The 5,940-nt window shown below is 36.0% G+C and overlaps 1 protein-coding gene across 1 annotated transcript in view; it reads left to right on the top strand.

The window, feature by feature from the left end:
• Positions 1 to 267: 267 nt before the first annotated feature.
• march2 (membrane-associated ring finger (C3HC4) 2) overlaps positions 268 to 5,940 on the top strand; it is a 43,707-nt gene continuing 38,034 nt past the window's right edge. The window contains exon 1 of the mRNA XM_020514917.2: positions 268 to 405. The gene's annotated coding sequence lies outside the window, so the exon portion shown is untranslated. The remainder of the gene's footprint in view (positions 406 to 5,940) is intronic.

Below are 5,940 nucleotides of genomic sequence, written 5' to 3' on the forward strand. Positions count from 1 at the left end.
ACCCACTAATTGACAGCTCAGTGGCCAATAATAAAGCGGCGTGGGTACCACAGACCATAGAGATTCCATCACTATGGCAATAAATCCCGCCCCCACCCTGCACCGCCTGAGTGGGTGAAGTCATCCAGCCCGGGACCCTAGCCCCGCCTTTTGCTGGATCCTCTTCATCGATTGTTTACAAAAACTGTCAATTATAACAGTCTTCCGCAGCTGATTGGGTAATTTGACTGTCATTCATAGCTAGTCAGGAACACGCTCCTCTTCCGGCGTGAATTTTTTTCTCTCATTTTAAGGAGTAGGACTGTACACTGGGAGCGGTGATGTTGGCAGAGAGATGGGCCCAATGAACTATTGAACCAAGCCTGGGATCGTCGAGACAGCCGTTCCGAAAGTGATCACCCTGAGGTAATGCAAGAGGAATCAAGTCAGTGATTTTTTAAAAAATATTTTTAACATTAAACGTGCAGCGATTCTTCTCGTCTAACAAGGTGTTGTGCGTCACAATCCTGGGATTGGGAGTCTCTTGTTGGTTTTTTTTTGGTTAAAATGTCTCCTCAAGTGATGGTTTAAGCAGGCTCCCGAGTGAACTGTCACTCGTTCTGCAGCTATGTGGAGTGCAAGCATCAGTCAGACATCACAGCATCACAGCAAAGGACCCCCTTTGGCTCTGCTGTCACAACGCGGAGGAAATGGAGCACATCGTACAGTTCTTTGCATAACCCTCATAAAACTCCCAGATAAATTTAGCATTAACGCTTCAATGGCTTATTGTTGTTTTCACAATAGTGTGCATGTGTCTGGAATAATGTACCAGGTGAGTTGTCAAATGGCTCAGTAAGGTTTGGTCAGCAGTTCAGCTTGTTGGTAGTGGAGACCATATGGTACTGACGTGCTTCACGGTGGATGTGAACCTAGTGTAGTGTTTCATTTAAAAGAAACTGCCACTAATGAGCTATGATATCACTGCAACAAAATGTTTATGACTACTATTTCTCACCAATACTTCTGAGCTTAAATCTTCTTCAGTCTCTTGCTTCGTTCTATTGAATCATCATGACTTGGACAAATACAGAATAGGAAACAATTGAGTGTTTCCACATTAGCTCTTAAGTTGATCTGGAACTATAAATTATACTTTTAATCCTATGGAGTTGTCAAAACCAAAACATTTGTAACCTTGTGTTGAATTTGAGTGTGAGATGAACTTCTGACCACTTATAGGGCTAGCACGAAAGCTGCCTATTTCTTGCTCTAAAGAATCACTGGACTTCATCCCTGCCATGCTCACCTGCTGGTGAAACCTTACCTATACCTTCATTACTATTGACTATTTCATGTACTCCTGTCCAGATGCCTACATTGAAGCCTAAGGTGGGCTGTTACCTTTGATCTTACTCAAACTGTACCACCAGCTCATCATTTCTATGCTTGCTCACCTTTGCTGACTTCTGACTAATGAATATCCTGACTTATAATAATTAGTTTCCTTATGATTTCATCCATACCCATCTTTGTAATCTCTTCCAGCCCCATAGTGATCCTATATACTGGTGTTTCTGCAGTTCCAGCGTTTTGAGCTTCCTTAAATTGATTGCATCATGATAGTTGGCTGTGTCTTCTCTAGCCAATTCATAACTTCTGAAATTGCTTTCAGAAAATGCTCTAGCCTGCTACCACCTTCCTCCTTTTAAAATGCCCGTTAAAGATCTTTGACCAAGTTTTAGCTAATCACATTTAATATCACCTTACGTGGTTTGGTGTCAAATTTTGATTTCTAGCTAATTTCTCTGTAAATATGCGAGATCAATATAAATTATTTTTATTAAGCTGCCCCTCTCTAGTGATTATTTATGTTGCATTATCATTGACATGCTTAATTCATTTAACTTTAGGTTACTTGGCTTATTTTCTACCCAATATGCAAAGGAAAAATTAATTTATCAGCAACTGGAAAAGAATCATATATTATACTGTATTTTTTTTGTAATATATTGCTATATTTTCTCAATACTAATATCATGTGGCTATTTATTAAGGAAATTGTGTTTCTTTTTCTTTTCAGTGATAGGTTCATATTGATAGTTTTTATGTATAAATTTTGTTTAAATAAATAATTTGGTGTAGATAGATAAATAAGTTGTTGTGGTGGATTGTGCAATTTACTGAAAGCTCGTAGATATTTGAATGATTAAAGGACTTGAATCATGGACCTAGCTGCTCTGCATTTTCTTGTATCTACTGGGATTTTTTTAAAATTCTAATGTGTAATGAAATCCTCTGATCTTTACATCATCAGCTTAATGTAAATATTTTGAAAGCTGTGTTGTGTTGCTATAAATCTAGGTTTACAAAATGTCTTTATAGGATTAAAGGATACTCTAAAATCTACTTTACCTTACATATCAACAAATAATTTTTAGCTGTTTTCTCAAGAGAAATTAAACATTAGATATGGAGAAACTATCTCTGCCAGCAGGTGATTTGTAACCCAAAAGACAGAGTTAAGGTAATTATCTGAAGAATGCACATTATGGTATGGAATACATTGTTTGAAAGGATGGTGAAATTAAATTGAAATGTTCAGATAAGCTTTGAAAGTTACACTTACTGAGAAGTGGAACCAATTGGATAACTGTGATATGAGAAAATATGTGCTATGCATCTTTTGCCAAATCTAAAATCTGTTGTTTAATTTTCTTTGAAATTTTAGCAAAATATTCATTTTATAAGCTTAAAAGCAGAAACAGTGTTTAACACACTTTACGTGTGAATAACCTTTTAGGTACAAACATATATCTGTAAGATTGATGAATAGTACATGTGAATAACTGTTTGGCTCCCAGGAACATTTCTGGTTGCCAAGTAATTGCTGTTTAATGGAAAAATAGAGCAGACAAATATGTTCATGTGTGGAGAATACTGGCCCAGGTTCCAGATGTGTGGAGTATGGAAATTGTTTAATAGCCAGAACGCATTATCTGGAGAATACACAATCGGAGCAGTAGATAACAAATCTACCTTGCATGAGTGAGAAAGAATTGTAACTTGCTGTAAATCTCAAATCTGTCTGTCTCTATTTTCTCTTTGTCTCCTTATTATGTTTTTGTTCATAATTTGTTTTTCTCAAGTTAACTTTTTAATTGAGATTGTTTGTTCCCTTTGAAATTGTTTGTTTGCCTTTGGTCAGATATGACTTGCATGAGAGGTAGTATCTCTGTAATCTCTGTTACCAATAGACAACAAATGTATTAAAATGGGCTTTCTGCTGCAAAAGTTTAATTTTATGTAGCCCTGTTCTGAAGTGAACCATGGAACCAATGTTATACCTTGACTAAATCTATACAAATAAGTTGCGTTGCCAAATTTTGTTGGCTTCAGCCTTGGAGGAAATGGTACGTTTCCTGGTTCAGTTCTCTATATTGTGGTTTTAATAAACTATCAATTAAGAAGTAGTTATGATCATAACGACATGGATTTTTAAATTATAAGTATGGTAAAGTCTGTGAAGGCAATGGGACTTGAATGACTAAAAACAGCATACATATCCTAATCTTTTCCTAAATACTGTGGATAAATATTTCGCCTTCAAAAATTTTGGTTTTGATTTTCCACAGTGTATTTCCTTTCCTCCTAAAGTTTGCTGTAAACATAACAGACCTTATGCCTCCTGTGCAGAGAGTGCTGGAAATAGTGATAAACCTCTAAAAGTAGAACATTTAAGCCTAATACTACCACCTTCGTCTAACACACTGTCCATCACAACTGTGTTTTCCTAAAGATGACTTTTTTGCTGGCTCACTTCTGTGTAAAACCTCATGGAGAATATGTTTTATGAACTGACAATTTACAGGAATCGTTAGTCATCTACTTGGAACTCAAATGGAATCAAAATGTTAACCACTCTTTAATACACCAGTGAATCTGCTGTGCTTTTACAGAACTTTATTTTCAATTCAGGTGATGGTTTTGATCTTACAGTGATAAATTTGCTCCAAGGTAAGCATTAAAAAGAAATACCTAATAAAGCAAAATTAGTGTTTATGTAAAAGTTACCATAATCCTATCGATCCATGGGGCTGCTCTCATATTAGAGAGAGATGACTGGTGGTGGTTTAATCTGAGGGTCACCATGTCTCAGGCAAGGAGAGGGGTTGAGAAGGACAGTCCTTGATGGTAATTTAAAGTCGGCTGTTGTCATCGTTGCATCGTAAACTAGCTGTCAACCAACTGAGCTAACCAATTCCCTAGAATTTATGTACAATTTCATGAGTTCTAAAACCAACTGAGCAAGTATTGGTACTCCCCTACATTTTTCTCTATCATTCCAAACGTTCTCAAATATGAAAATAAATGCAATTATAATTGAATGCTGTCATTGATAACATATTGTCCATAATTTTAACAAGAATACTGCAAAAGGAGTATGGTAAATACTAGTTTGCATTTTTCCGTCCATTTAAACTTTTGGGAATGGAAAAGAAAATCGATGAATTGCTGTGAACTTTTCTGGGGATGTGGTGAACTGTCATAGAGTCATTACAGCCCAGAAACATACCCTTTGTTCCAACTTGCCCGCGCTGACCAGACACCCCAATCTTATCTAGTCTCATTTGCCAGCCAGCATTTGGCTCATATCTCTCTCAACCCTTCCTATTCATGTACCCATCCAGATGCCTTTCAAATATTGTAATTGTAACCGGAAGGGTTTAGAGGGATATGGGCCAAATGCTGGCAAATGGGACTAGATTAATTTGGGATATCTGGTTGGCATGGACTAGTTGGACTGAAGGATCTATTTCTGTGCTGAACATCTCTGATTCTATTAACATGAATCAAACCTGCTTTCACACCACGCATATGTTAAAGTCACATTAAAAGTGACCCTGAAAACCCAATATCTACTTTGCTATTGATGTCACTGATAACTAGTTAATGATTTCTCAACTGCTAATCAGCTTCCTCCTCTTGACTCTTCACTTTATTGATAATCGTTGGACTCATTATTTTTCCAAGATCTTAGAAAAACACAATTCTTAATTCCCTCAATTATTCTTTCTTCCTGCATGTTTTTAAAAACTAGCTATCAACTACTCATGCTTTCAATTTTTAAACCTTGTTACAATATACTATGACACTTTGTCTGTTTCTCAATTTTTCAAAGAGGCAAAAGTAGAAGAGAACAATTGTTAGGAAAATCTGTTCTATTCATGGGGAGAGTCTCTCATAACGAACACAGAGTAAAGGCAAGGAAAGCTCCATTGTTCAGCAATCATACTCCATATTCTATCATTTGTTCTTTTTACAATTTAGCATTAGATTTGGGGAAGTAAATTTTGCTTTACTTCCCTCCTACAATTAATTTGTATTTGTATGTAGGAAACTACCTTCCCTATCTTGAAGATGCTTTAAAAGAGTATGAAGTAGTTCATACAATGCTTAACAATTACTTTCATCAATCTTTACGAGGCAGACACTACATATATAATGATTTGTCATCTGAGAGGATGGTTTTCAACTCCTTTAAAATAAATCAATACAGCAATGTTATACAAATATGAAACATTTATCTATAGTACTAATGTACTTATTAATTTTACTAGTTCTTTAATTTCTTGAGCTTAGAGAACACTTTTGCTTTGTTTCCTTGCATAGTGCAAGGAATTTCTTTCCTTTCCGCCCTGTCTAAGTATTTTAGAACATTACTGTTCCCAAAGCAGGTGGAGATTTACTGTTTAAAATGTGTTTAGCCACAGTGGGGGAGGCAGTTCTTGAAATATCCTTTGTCTGTTTCCCAAAATGCTACAGATGTACATTGTTTGAATTTCCTGAACATAACTTTTTTGAAGAGTTCAAAAATAAATCCAATCTATGGTCATCCAAAACTACAATATTTTAGTATTAGAGATAGTAGGAACTGCAGATGCTGGAGAATCTGAGATA

Source organism: Rhincodon typus, chromosome 29 (assembly GCF_021869965.1).
Source record: "Rhincodon typus isolate 14 chromosome 29, sRhiTyp1.1, whole genome shotgun sequence".
Classification (NCBI taxonomy): Eukaryota; Metazoa; Chordata; class Chondrichthyes; order Orectolobiformes; family Rhincodontidae; genus Rhincodon; species Rhincodon typus.